At 40.4% G+C, this 14,719-nt stretch overlaps 1 pseudogene; it reads right to left on the bottom strand.

Moving 5' to 3' along the window:
* The window catches only part of LOC112981411 (NAD(P) transhydrogenase, mitochondrial-like), a 90,281-nt pseudogene that overhangs the window by 27,881 nt on the left and 47,681 nt on the right, over positions 1–14,719 (bottom strand).

Below are 14,719 nucleotides of genomic sequence, written 5' to 3'. Positions count from 1 at the left end.
GAAACAATATTGACTGCTAACATTATCACAGCTGTAATTTTTTCCCTCTTAACTTCACTGTGGCTGAAAACATGAGAAGTGATTCATTTAACTTCATTTCCTTCTGACAATAAAAGCGAAAAATACTGCCCTTAGTAAGAAAGCAATATGCAACTGGAAGGCACCATCTAAGTCATGAGGTCCGGTCTCCTTCAGTTGCAAGCACCACACTTAATCCCCATCATAAACTTAATTTGGTGTTGGAAATACATAAATAGGAAATGTTTCCTATTAAAGGCTATTTGAAGAGTGGGGTCATAATCATAATTTCCTTACAAAGATACAAATCAGGCAGGAAATCTACTGAACCAAACAGTTATGCTGTGGATGAAGGCCTTAGTTCAAGCCTATCTGATCCAATTCAAACTTTACTGAAGTCAATACAAAGACTGCACCAAGCTAAACAATGAAAAATCAGACAACTTGCTTTTTTCATAAGTACAGGGCAAAGTCTTGTGCTGTGTTCCAAGAGACGTAGGAAGGACAGGACAGAGCACTAACTGCAGCAGCAGATATGTTTTAAAAAAAGCAATTCTAGAAGGACTCGAGGTCAATATACTCCATATTGCTTATAATTATGCTTTTATAAAGAAAGCTAAGTCATTTAGGTTACTGTTTGCATACAGATGCATCAGTCAACTATTAGCTTTCTAGAATTTTTACTTTGTTCTTCAGCCCAGGTGTGACACAGTTAAAGGATTTTTTCTAGCTATTACTCCAATATTGTTATTCCTGATAGCATCAAAGCTAACATGACTTTCCTTTGGGAAAAAAAGAAAAGTCCCCACTTACTGTCAGCTAACACCCAAGTACAGCTCATCCTCCTCAATACACCTTGCTGCCCACCAACTTTTCTCAGTTTGCTTTTATTCATTCTCAAATGAAGAGAGAAAGTGAAAAGACAATCCCGGGCTTGTATAATACGCTTCAGTTATTTCTGACCATAAAATTCTGGTTTGAAAACATCAGGGAATGAAAATGCCACATCAAAGCTCTCTAAATACCAGCATGTATGAGTTTTTAGTTCTCTCCTTTCCTTCTTTAGTAATCATTACTGAATCCTATTCTGTGGTTTCTACGCTGTTGAGGAAGTAACAGCGCCATGAGCTCACTCTTCCTGTACTGTACTATTTGTTGGCTAGTTTACTCATCATCTCAGATTATCTCAGTTTAGATATCCAGACCCTGCCTAATTCAGATCATATTCAAATTAAGGGCTTACTTCTGCACAGTTATGCTCATTAGGCACTTCTTTGTATTTTCTCTCACTAAACAAAGACATGAAAGACCCTGATCATTTATATTTTGGAGGTAAGAATCATAAAAAACTTTTAGTCCAAGAGGTCTGAAAGTGGCAGAACCCCCACTTTTTGTCATAAATAGGGATTTCTCACTTACTTAGCTTTCACATGCTTCCATAATACTAGTTGCACTTGCTGCCAGAAGGCAAGATAGAGAAAAAAACCTCAAGCCTTAGTGAACCATTTGAACACTGATATTTTATGAGATAAAAGTGTATTACAAGCACCAGTGAAAAGGACCATAGATGGGATGGACTTGGAAGGTAGGGTGCTGAGGTATGTGAGGTACTAGGAGGTGGAACCTCTCTCTTCTGGGTCAATCTGATTTAAAGAGGGAAAAGTTATTGGTAGATGATTTCCTAGAAGTGTGTGGAGGGCATAACCAGGTAGGATACATATAAAGCAACCCCTTTCCATCCTCCTTCAAGTAGGCAGAGGTCACAGAAAACAACTGCTTTGCACCATTGTGCTGAGCCTGCCACCAGAGTTAGGGTTTGGACTAGCACAAAGGTGATACTGTCACTGTCTAGAATTGGCTCCATCAGAACCAGACTGAGGTCTCTCATTAAGATGATGTGAGAAACCTTGATATCAGAACATTGAAAACAAGATATTAAGCTTGTCTTGCTCCCTGGCCAAACTCGTAACACAGCACACTGATATAGTTCCAGCTCCCTCAGTGCAGGATGTGAAGCTGAGGTTCTTGAGATAAACACTGGGAACTGAGCTTCACTGGAAACCAGTGGTGACAACATATAATCCTGTTTCACACTTTCCTATATAACAGAGAGGATTTGATTTCTCTTAGCTCCTTTCTATCTGGCAACTCTAAGCCTGCATATACATAGCAAAGAACTATAGAAAAATGCATAAGAAAACCTCACATAGGAATACCAATTTTGTACACCGAAGTTTAGCTTATTGTTTTTTGATTCTCTGGACACTTGGATATCCAAGTCCTGGAGAGGTCTTGTAGAAGTGTAAATCCGAGGAAAAAGTTGTTTCTCTTTTTCATGTAGGATGTTAACAGCTAAGCAGGAATTGCCCCGGGATGGGCCCAAAGATCTTTGTTCCTACAAGGGAGCACTTAAAACATTTTTGGATACATAGAGAGCAGGAAAGAAATGTGTGGGATTTCTTCACTACAGCATATTGTGCAAGATGTGAAAAAATGGAGGACTACATTCACTCTTTACCTCCACAGTAGAATGCTGTGATATCATAAGCAAGAGGCAGGATTATATGAAAAACTGTTTTCAGATGACTTATGAATAAAACATCAGTGGCAAGGCAGCAAGCACGTGGCAAAGAAAATGCCTTGTTCAATGAAGCACTTACATGTGCTTGATATCTTTACCAAACTGATTCTGCTTGAGATGAACTTATTCAAATTTTAAACCATTTCAATATGTAGCCTATGTACATAGATAATTGGTCCAGTATTTAAACTAGTTTGTTGTGTTTTTTTTAAATGAGTTCCTTCTATAAATCTAAATGGCTTTGAAATCAGTTCCAAATCTGAATTGTTTCAAAATGTGTCTTATACTGAATGATGATTGGTCTTGATGGTTTGGCCAGTAATGCAATGTGATACTATGTGGGGAGCCGGATTTCAAAACTAGCAGGGAAAATTTTGCACCTTTAGTTGTCAGAGGCTGCAGGTTTAGAAAGGGTGATAGTTTTTCACCTAGCTCATACTGTCCCCAGAGCAAGGCCTCAAAATAAACACGGCAACTTCAAAGACAGTATTATAGGTTCCACTCCAAGCTGAAGAAAATCCAGTTTGCATGTTGTGATCAGTTCACACTTCCCTTTGCAAACAATCTTATGTTACAGTTTTACTTATGTGAGAGTGTATCATGGAAAAATAATAAAAAGTGGTATGTTAAAGCTATGCCAAATATAAGACACATTTATCATGCTGTCGATGGAATTTATTACCATATGTGTTTCAATGGATTTACTAAAACTAATTTTCTCTTATACCTGTAATAGTTACAGTTCTTCAAAAGGGGATGTATGGTGCATTTTATTAAAAAAAAGAAAAAGTGATGTTTAAGAAAGAGAAAAAATATGACAAAAACACACTAATTTAAAAGCCAGTTGCGACTGTCCTGTGGCTCTTGGAACCATAAATAAGACAGTTCAGCCTTTTGGTAAAGGGGTCACAACCAATTCTTTGGGGCTGCTGGTGTAAAGAGGATGCCAGAAAAAGGGAGAGCATTCCTAGAGCTCAGATTGCTCCAATTTTTATTTGAAGATAACATTTAGCTGACAGATTACGTTAATTCACAGCTTTTTTTCACTCCCTCCTTTGGACTGTGCTGGGTGTCTGTATTAGTGAGGGAAACCATTCTTTGCTAGCTCTGCTTTCGCTTCAAAAGGAATATTTAAAAAGTCTACAGGCTGTTATACAAAGTATCTGTTTTGATACCGGAAATGTATCAAATTACATCTGCCTGCTATATGATTTCATACCATGGATAATTCAACTAATTTGGTACAAATACCAAAAGAAACTTTAGATCATCAGAATAAATGACTTACAACATTCACATCAAATCATAAACTTATCTTTAAAAAATATCTGAACCAAATACAGTTTTTATATCATTAATTACTGCTCCATCTCCTTTGTACTGCTCAGGGAACTCTGTTTTATTGCCAGCTTCATGTTCCAATTGCACTTAAAATCTCCCTCCTTTCCCCCCAGCTAAGGCCTCGACACCAGCAGGAAAGACTGCAACCCACTTCTCATTTTTGTGTTTCTTTGGGAATTCCCAGAGACAGGTCCTTGTAGTGGAGGCGTATAAAATAAAAGATACAACTAAATGCAAAGACTTTTTTTTCCTAATTCATATTAACTTGGCTTTTATTTAATTCCAAGGGCACAGGGAGCATTTCAACATCCAACTTCCAATGAATGTCAATGAATATGGATTACCTACTTCCCTTACAGAGTTTAAAACTCCATCCATATATCAAATGCAACAAAGTTTTATGCACACAAGTAATCCTTAAAGAAACTGAATCACTCGCTGACCTCAGTGGGATGGTTTGCGTGAGAGAAGGTGGCAGGATTGGGCCCTAAGTATTCATAAATAACACAGAACATCTCCAGATGAACATTCCAATGTTAGTTTTTATAGTGTCTTCCACAGCCAGCCCACATGGTCTCACAAACACATTCATGGATGCCAAAACAATAACAAATTAAAGTTTGGTTTATAAAAAGGCCTTGGCTCAGATACTGCTTATACAAGTTTGCATGCTGTTTACCCCGAAAAAGGTGTGGAACTGACCACAATGAGGTGACAACCTCAATTCCACTCACACATGAGGTGGGAAAACCAATAACAAAACAGCACAATTAGTAAAGGACACTTTGTTTTTCCTGGCTCATGTGTGAATAAACTGTGTTTTGTTAATAAAAAGATGAAGTAATATTCTGAAGCAGACTAAGGAACATCTCTCTCTTCTCCCTTATCCCCACATATGCATGTAAGAAAATGCACACATACATACATATATACATATATATATACACAGACACACACAATCCAGAATGCAGTCAAAACTTATTGCTGCCTGTGAAAGTAATACACACAGAGGACCATGCAGATGCCTTAAAAGATCAGTTTGACCCAAGTACTACTCCTGCCAAATTCAACAGCAAGGCTCTCACAGACCTCACGTAGACCCAATATTTAGCCCCAAAATAGCCATATTTAAAAGAAAAAAAAAATAAATGTTTCACCATACCCATATTGTTTCACAAAAGTTCTATTTCTGTAAATAATATCTTTCTTAAATATCATTAGCAACTGTATCAAATGCCTGCTTGTATACAGAGTGTTCATGCCATTAAAACTTGGTTGTTCCCATAATTAACTGGAAATACCACAAGCTATACATTAATTGCTAACATAGATGCAAAAGCTTAAGCATGTTTGCTTAAACATACACTGTCAGTTCAATGCCAGAAAACATTCTACATGAGAATACACAGACCAAGCAGATACATGTGGCAGGGACATTTCTATTAGAAACACTCTAAACAAAGCCATTTAGCACAGAGCAGATTTTGCTCAAAAGATATACACATGGCATTAGAGCAAAGCTGGGAACAACTATAAGAACTTTAACTGAGACTAAAGAAACAACTGCCAGTATTTATAATTTTATAAAGTAAGAAAAGTGTCATAAAGAGTTCACTGGAAAATCTCAGGATCTCATTCTGCATGTGTGTGCATGTTTTCAGCCATACATTTACAGTCAGGCCCTTAAAATAATAAAAACAAAAAGATTTGTTTTATTTAAAAATGAAAACCTTTAAATATTAAGTGCTACAGAAAATAGAAGCTTTTTGGTACATTTCTGTGAAGATACACAACCAACTGTGCTCCAGAAGAAAATAGGAATCAGATACATTTCTCAAATTGATAGTTCTTCCCCAACCTTAGAGAAGACGACGTAATTCATCACTATCAACAATTACTATACCCAACCCACTTGCTATCTCAGCTGCGTGGTAGCATGTAAGTTAAAGCAAAATCTCCCTCTAATCCTTGTCCACTTACTCTAAGAAAGAAGGAAATAAGTACAGAATACCTCTGATGCAAGCAATCCAAAGGAGAAGCAAAAATAGGTTCTGCAAGTGCTTAACCTATACCCTATTCTACCCCATCTCATTAATGGAATTATACAAAAAAACCAAAACAAAACAGAGTATTTAACCCATGGTAATATTTGTATAACAGACTCTTCTATGGTCAAATAGGTTCTCATTTTAATTTTATACTTTTTTTTCCATAACATTCTAATACTTTACAAACTGGTTGCCCAATATATGAACAGGTTTTCACCACTAGCCTGCAATTTGTGCTCCCTTCTTAGACCATGGTATCAAGTTTCGTTCTTTTATGTTATGACAGCACTACAGACCAGCATCTGGCCTTTAAGTTTTCAGTTTAAGTTTTATATGAAAAAGGATATTTTAATTTATATACCAAATTTGAAAATAGTGAATCTCATGCATGACCCACAACTTCCAGCATCCTGTGAGCAACTATGACTATCATCACCTGAAAGTAGAATATTATTCTAAAAGTTTGTGCAATACAAACTGCATTGTCAGCAAGGAAACCTAAACATGGTATTTCTGTTAATATTATTTTTCCTAAAGCCACTTACTAGGGAATAAAAAGTCATGTTTTTATCATCTCAATATATGCAAAAGCAGTAAAAGTTCTGGCAGCTCTAAAATCCATAGGATCCAGATCTCCATAAAATTTTTCTGAAAATAGGCAGAGTTTAACATAAGACACTCATATCTGGAGACTAAGCCTTTGAAGCAGATATTTTCAGGCTGATGCTTCTCCCCTCCTGATAAAGTGGTGATCTGAACACCTGCATTCTAAGCCTAAACTTTTAGGCCTTTCAAAGCTCACTGCTGCAATTCTTCTCCAAATGGAAAGAAGTTTCTTCAGCACCATGCTTTGGTGCACAGATAACAAACGCAAAGGACATTATGTTTTAATCCTAAAGACAAGCCATAATCAAGCTAAAATGGATCTGAAACTGAATGCTATTCCTTTCCCTGATACCCCTCTCTTTCATACTTTCATGTGTTAAGGTTGTGATTAATTATAGACTTCTTCTAATAAAACACAGCACTGTCAGAAGTCTGGAGCCTCATGAGCTCCTATGAATATTGCTCAGTCATTACTTGCAGATCATACCTATTCCAAGTTCAACCTTCCTTTGAGGGCCTTTTACCAGATAGTCCAAGGTACATCACGCATTACAATGTAAGATAAAATAGATTACAGTCAGTGAATGAGCTAACAGGAATAAGACACTGGAATGTAGAATGCTTGTCTAGGAATAAAGTCCTAGAGGAGAATGATTTACCCTAAGATTTGAAGTTTCATTTTCAGAGACATCTTTACTGAATATCCAATAGCATATACACACAGAGCATCTGGACAACACTTGCACAGACATTTTTCTATTACAGCCACATGTACAGGATGGCATCTAAATACTCTGACAGCATATTTACACATTAAGTCCATTTGAACAAAGGGTCTTAGTACAACCACGTTTCACTGTTGGAAGCACAATTTGAATATTAGAAGAACACACAAGCAGAAACTCTGAGAACTTCTCCCAAGCTGAAAGAAGGGGCAATGTATACCAGAAGTTTAAACACTTCCAGTAACAACCAACCAATGAATTAAAACACTAGAGAAGAAAAGTATGATGATAGAAAATTTTTACTAGTAAGGGCTGTGAAAGTCACTTACAAGAACAGTATGGAAATACAAGAATTTTTGAAAGGTATTGAACTTAAAACTATTATAAACTGCTAAACCTATTAGTATATTATAGGCCAATATATACCATTGCAACATGAACTACAGAAAATAGGAGGAAACCACAAATAAAATATTTTTATCCCATATGTTCTCCACAAAAGTACGCTGAACTACATGCATTTCTAAAAGATTCATATCATAAAAATTAATACATTGCACTGCACTTAGTGTGCAGTTACTTTTCTTTAGTAAAACTGATGACTTTCAGGATACTAGAAGAGAGAAATACTAATAAAGAATTTTCAAAAAAAAAAAAAGAGAAAAGGCTTTTTGTCAAAAGATTACACACACAATCAACAACCAATGTTTTGACAGACATTTAAGTAAGGTTGGCTATCTGAACAGGCTCCTACCAGAAATCAGCTTGATTTCCTGGCAATTGACATGAGCCACAGTTCCCTGACATGAAGACTACGCTAGAATTAGGAATCTTCACATTTTAATGAGTCACACTTGTGGAGCAGTTCTCCCCCATACTCCTTGCCTCATGGCTCAGATTTCAGGACATCTGATCCTGCTGCAGAACTAAGATCAGAAAAGCTGGGATGAGCTTTCTGCACCTAAGACTCCTCAAGATCTTCAGCCCACAGCTCCAAAACATTTAGTGCAGACTACTGAAGGGAAAAAGATTCCCAGCTGTTTACTACAGAAGTAGCAGTATGACAACACCAGCAGGCTTGGCTAGGGGGGTCTGTGAGCCTGAGAATCATGCGCCCCTTCTCACAAGGTCAAGCACCTGCCCCTAGCCCCAGCCTCACACCACCTCTTTCTAGGATCTGGGCTCCTGGCTCCTCAGGAATGAACCCAGAAGCCCTGAGGTCCTCCAGATTCCCAAGTTTTTGTTTCTGCAGCAGGATCTTGGACATCCTGGGACTTTCATAATCTGAAATAGTTCAGCACATCAAGGCTTAGACTGAGGTCCTACAAGGCTTCTGGGCACACAGGAATAGTTGGCTCCTTTGGCTCAATGCTTACACTCTGTACCAGACATAACCTCTTGTTTTTCCTAGAGATTTATAAATGCAAATGTAACTACTGCAATTCAATCTGCTCTGCTTTACAGGACTATTTACACATTAAACTTTCATAGTCAGGACAGCTCTAATATCTTTCAGCTCTAACTAGCATTTTATCTGAACAAATCCAGGAGCAGAGAAAAAAAAGTGTGTAGTATAATCACAGAATGGTTGAGGTTGGAAGGTACCTCTGCAGATCATCTAGTCCAACGTCCCTGCTCAAGCAGAGTTGCCTAGAGCACACTGCCAAGGATTGTGTCCAGACAGCTTTTGAGTATCTCCAGGGAAGGAGACTCCATAATCTCTCTGGGCAACCTGTTCCAGTGCTCAGCCACCTTCAGGGTAAAGAAGTTTTTCCTCATGTTCAGACAGAACTTCCTGTGTTACGGTTTGTGCCCGTTGCCTCTCGTCCTATTGCTGGGCACCACTGAAGAGAGTCTGGCCCTCCCTTCAGATACTTCTGCACATGGATAAGATCTCTTAGCCTTCTTTTCTCAAGGCTGAACAGGCTGAGCTCTCTCAGCCCTTCCTCATATGAGAGATGCTTCAGTCCCTCAATCATCTTAGTGGCCCCTCGCTGGACTCGCTCCAGTAGCTCCACGTCTCTCTTGCATTGGGGAGCCCAGAACTGGACACAGTACTCCAGATGTGGCCTCACCAGCGCTGAGGAGAGGGGGAGAATTACCTCCTTCAACCTGGCAGTGCTCTTCCTAATGCAACCTAGGACACATTTGGCCTTCTTGGCCATAAGGGCACATTGCTGGCTCATGGTCAACTTCCAGTTCACCAGGACCCCCAGGTCCTTCTCCTCCTTTCCAGCAGGTCAGTCACCAGCCTGTACTGCTGCATGGGGTTACTCCTCCCTAGGTGAGGGACTCTACATTTACCTTTGTTGAATTTCATGAGGTTCCTCTCTGCCCTTCTCTTCAGCCTGTCAAGGTCCCTCTGAATGGCAGCACAGCCCTCCGGTGTATCAGCCCCTCCTCCCAGTTTTGTATCATTAGCAAACTTGCTGGGGGTGCACTCTGTCCCTTCATCCAGGTCACTGATGACTAAACTGAACTATACTGGACCCAGTCCTGACCCTGGGGGACATATCTAGCTACAAGCCTTCAACTAGACCTTGCGCCACTGAGCACAACCTTCTGAGCTCTGCCTTTCAAGCCAGTTCTCAATCCACCTGTCTGTTCATCCATCCCGCGCTTCCTGAGCTTGCCTATGAGGTTGTGGGAGACAGTGTCAAAAGCCTTACTGAAGCAAAGTAGACAACATCCACTGCTCTTCCCTCATCTACCCAGCTAGTCATCCCATCGTAGAAGGCTATCAGATTGGTTAAGCACGACCTTCCCCTTTGTGAATCCATGCTGACTACTCCTGATCACCTTATCCTTCACATGCTTAGAGATGGCATCTAGGATGAGCTCTTCTATCACTTTTCCAAGGTGTAGTTCCCTGTGTCATCCTCCTTGCCCTTTTTGAAGACTGGAGTGACATTAGCCTTCTTCTAGTCCTCAGGTACCTCTCCTTCTCCACGTCCTTTCAAAGATGATTGAGTGTGGCCTAACAATAACAACCTCCAGCTCTCTCAGCACTCATGGGTGTATCCCAGCAGGGCCCATGGACTTGTTTATGTCAGGTTTTCCTGAATGATTGTAACCTGATCCTCCTCAAACAAGGGAAAGTCCTCCTTCCTCCAGACTTCTTTTGTGGTCTCTAGGGTCTCGGATTCCTGAGGGCTGGTCTTAGCAGTAAAGACTGAAACAAAGAAAGCATTCAGTATCTCTGCCTTCTCTGTATTGTTCGTCAGCAGGGCCCCTGCCCCATTTGGTAGTGGGCCCATATTGTCCTTAGTCTTCCTTCTATAGCTGATGTCTTTAAAGAAGCCCTTCTTGCTGTCCTTGGCATCCCTTAACAGATTCAACTCTAAATGGGCCTTGGCCTTCCTAATCACATCCCTGCACACACTGACAACGCTCCTATAATGCTTCTAAGTGGCCTGTCCCTGCTTCATCTTCTGTGCACTTCCTTCTTCTGTTTGAGTTTTGCCAGGAGCTCCTTGTTCATCCATTTCCTGCCCCCTTTGCTCGACTTCCTGCTCATTGGGATGCACTGCTCTTGAGCCTGGAGGAAGCAATCCTTGAGTATTAACCAGCTGTCTTGGACCCCTCTTCCTTCTAGGGCCCTATCCCATGGGATTCTTCCAAATAGGTCCCTGAAGAGGCCAAAGTTTGCTCTCCTCAAGTCCAGAGTTGTGATCTCCTTTTTGCCCTGCTACCTCCTCGCAGGATCCTGAACTCCACCACCTCATGGTCACTGCAGCCAAAGCTGCCCCCAACCTTCACATCTCCAACCAGACCTTCCTTTTTTGTAGATACAAGGTCCATCAGTGCACCTCCCCTCATCAGCTCCTCCAAAACCTGTGTCAGGAAGTTATCATCAATGCTCTCCAGGAACCTCCTGGATTGCTTGTGCCTTGCTGTGTTGTTCCTTCAGTAGATATCAGGATGGTTAAAGTCTCCCATGAGAACCAGGGCCTGTGATCCTGAGGCTACTGCCATCTGTCTGTAGAAGGTCTCATCTACTTCCTCTTCTTAATCAGGTGGCCTGTAGCAAACACCCACAACAATGTCACCCATGTTAGTATGCCCTTTAATGCTTACCCCATAAGCGCTCAACCTGCTCATCATACGCTCCTAGGCAGAGCTTCACACATTCCAGTTGCTCTCTCACATAAAGGGCAACTCCTCCACCTCACCTTCCTGGCCTGTCCTTCCTAAAGAGCATGTAGCCATCCATGGCAGCATTCCAGTCACAAGAGCTATCCTACCGTGTCTAATTGCAATGAGACCGTAGCCCTGCAACTGCACACAGATCTCTAATTCTTCCTGTTTATGCAGCATGCATTTGTGTACAGGCATTTCAGACAGGTATTCAAGCATGCTGATTTCCCAGGAGGGGTGCAAGGAGATTCCTCATAGTCTTGTCTTATAAGTACTTCCTTAGCTGCATGCAATTGCTGGAGGTATCCCCACTTGAGCCCTGTTTTGCTGTGTGGTCTCTATAACTCTCCCCTTCCCGCATCGTTCCTAGCTTAAAGCTCTCCTTACCAGGTTGGCCAGCCTGTTGGCAAAGACACATGTGCCCCATTTAGTGAGGTGGATCCCATCTCTCCCAATCAGTTTTTGATCTTCAAAGAGGGTCCCACAGTCGTAGAAATGAAAACCCTGTTGCTGACACCAGCAGCACAGCCAGTTGTTTATTTGGAGTATCCACCTACTCCTTCTCCCATCCTTTCTCTTCAGTAGCAGAATCGAGGAGAAAACAACCAGGGCCCCTAGACCCCGACCACTGTCCCCAGAGCTCTGAAATCCCATTTGATACTTCTGAAGTTGCCCTTGGCAGTATCCTTGGTGCTAACGTGGCAGTATCCTTGGTGCTAACGTGGAAGAGCAGCAGGGGGTAATAGTCAGACAGGTGGACAGGCCTCGGCAGTCTTTCCATGACATCTCAGATTCGAGCCTCTGGCAGGCAACAAACATCCCTAGACAAGAGGTCAGATCGGCAGATGGGTGCCTCTGTCCCCTGCAGTAGGGAGTCACCCACGACAATCACTCGCCACCTCTCGGTGATCCTGCATGGCACAAGGTCCATCAGCTCAGCTGCTTCACTTGAAGCCATGCCCAGCTCCTCGTCAGTTTGGAAGACACTGAACCTGTTCATCAACTGCAAGGTTTCAGGAGGAGCAAGAGCCTTACTCTTCATATGAGAAGTGACCAATTTGCAGCCTTCATCTACAGAGTTGCAACTTACTGTTCCACATGGCACAAAGCCCACCTGCATCTCCACTGCTATAGGAGGTTGACACTCTTGAAGCTGTAGGGTCTGTGAGAATATCCTCTCTCCCTCATCCTCTCGAATGCTACACAGCCTGCTTACTTCCTCATGTAACTCCTCTACCTGGCGACACAACTCAGCAACAGCAGCACTTCTGCAGAAGAGATGACCATCAGCCCCAGCCTCACAGAGAGTCCCCAGACACTGTCTGCAGCCCAAGACCTGCAGAACTGTAATGTAAGGCCTCCCACACAACAATCAAATGCTCTAGAGAATACACAGAAAACCTACCCTCCCTAAAATACAAACATTAATATCCATTTCTCATTCAGCATTTGCACAGCAGAAAGAATAATCATAGGAAACTTTAAATTCAGCTACCACTGCATCTCCAGAATTCAGATTTCCTTTATCATTTTAAACAGGATGCATATGAAGTACGTAAATTACTCAATTATGTATTTTATGTGCCATGAGCAAAGTCACAGTAATGTTTCTGAATTTCATGCTGCTGGGACGTTCCAGTAATGTAAAGTTTTGAATAATGGTGCATCATGCACTAAAGCAAGCTTAAAACCTTGAAAGACTATGAGCAAATATATGTATACAAGAAGAGTGATGATCATGCTCTTTTTTGCAGAAGACAAAGGGAAAATTAAATTCATTAGTTATGTATCTTTGCTGTACATGCACATCTTATGTCCCTCAGGAAAGAAAAGATAGATAATTGTAAACCCCTGAAAATCATTTGTACAATTCTTTTATTTTAAAATCTTCTCTAGATAGCTCTCTCAAATGTAGTAGACCTGCCACATATTCAATATATTGTTGAACTTGGACTTTGTTTTTAGTAGATTTCACCTTCTATATTTCCATTCATTCTCCTAGTAGTAACATCACTAGTTTTATTATTTCACTCCACACAGATCATAGATCATGGCTTCATTCTAATCATTTACAGAATGTCGTCTTTTCTGAAGCAATTCATCTGTTAGACACTTAAATGTTTAAAGTCCCTTTGCAGCAAGCATTTGGGGCATCCAAGTTAAACCTCCTCCAGAAAATTAAAATTTTCCACAGCTCTTCCCAGTCTGGATACAGTTAGCAGCAACCTAAACCATATCCTTATGTCCTCTCATACGCTGAAGGGACTCTGTCAGCTTAGGTTAGGACAAAAAATTGTATAATACTACACACATACACATACCCCACTCCAGTACTTTTCAAAGCTCAGTTTTTTGCAATTTGCCTTAAAATCTATAAAAAATACCAGCTGTTTAGCATTTCTTTGCTAGAATTGAGTTGTGAAAGAAAACGCAATAGCTTTGTACAATCAAATAGCGGTTAAAGCAGAAATGACCCATTCTATTTATCATCCTCATTGAACTGCAAGAAGAAACAAATGGGGAAATGTAATTTTTTTTTTGCTTTATTTCATTTGCAAAAATTTTGACTAAGAGACAAATGAGCATCTAAAAAACCACAGCAAAATTCTAGAACTACTACAAGCAAGAGAATGCCATGTTATTTTTACTACAGCTCGATGAAGACATTTGAGACAGTTTATTGTCTACACGAAAGATTTCAGTTTTGCAGTTTTCTTCATTTGTAAAACCCTGTGTTATTTTTTGCTTAGCTGGTAAGCACTTATTTTTTGTTATTTGCCTGTAGTAGTTCACCAAATATACTAACAACTTTTTAGGAATTCAGGAAACGGTAGTCTCTCCTTGAGAAGATACAAGAAGGCCAAATGAAAACGAGGGTAAGGAAAAAATAGTGGTGTATATCTGTAGCACCGGGCCTCAGCACAGGCAAACTGTTTGTATATTTACTCTGCCTTTCAAAGGTCTGTCACTGATTATAGTAGAAATGCTGCTGTTACAGTGTCAGCAGTATGTTTGCTCAGTTGATCTAGTTTATCTATGTCTACATTAGACTGAATAAAAAAGTTACATGCACACACAAATGTGTGTATATGTACAAATACGTGCATGCACATGCCTGTGTGTATAGACACACATGAAAGTCTATGCCCTTAATATCACAATCTGGTAAAGGTCTAGCTCGTTTGATTTTTAAGAACATGCGCAGCACTTCAGCAATTTTCTTTGCATGATTCAAGTTAAACTTTTGCCTTAAAGGCATCCTG

This window comes from Dromaius novaehollandiae, chromosome 10 (genome assembly GCF_036370855.1).
Source record: "Dromaius novaehollandiae isolate bDroNov1 chromosome 10, bDroNov1.hap1, whole genome shotgun sequence".
Taxonomy (NCBI): domain Eukaryota; kingdom Metazoa; phylum Chordata; class Aves; order Casuariiformes; family Dromaiidae; genus Dromaius; species Dromaius novaehollandiae.
The sequence above is the reverse complement of the archived record's forward strand: the minus strand, read 5'-3'. Positions and strand labels throughout refer to the sequence as shown.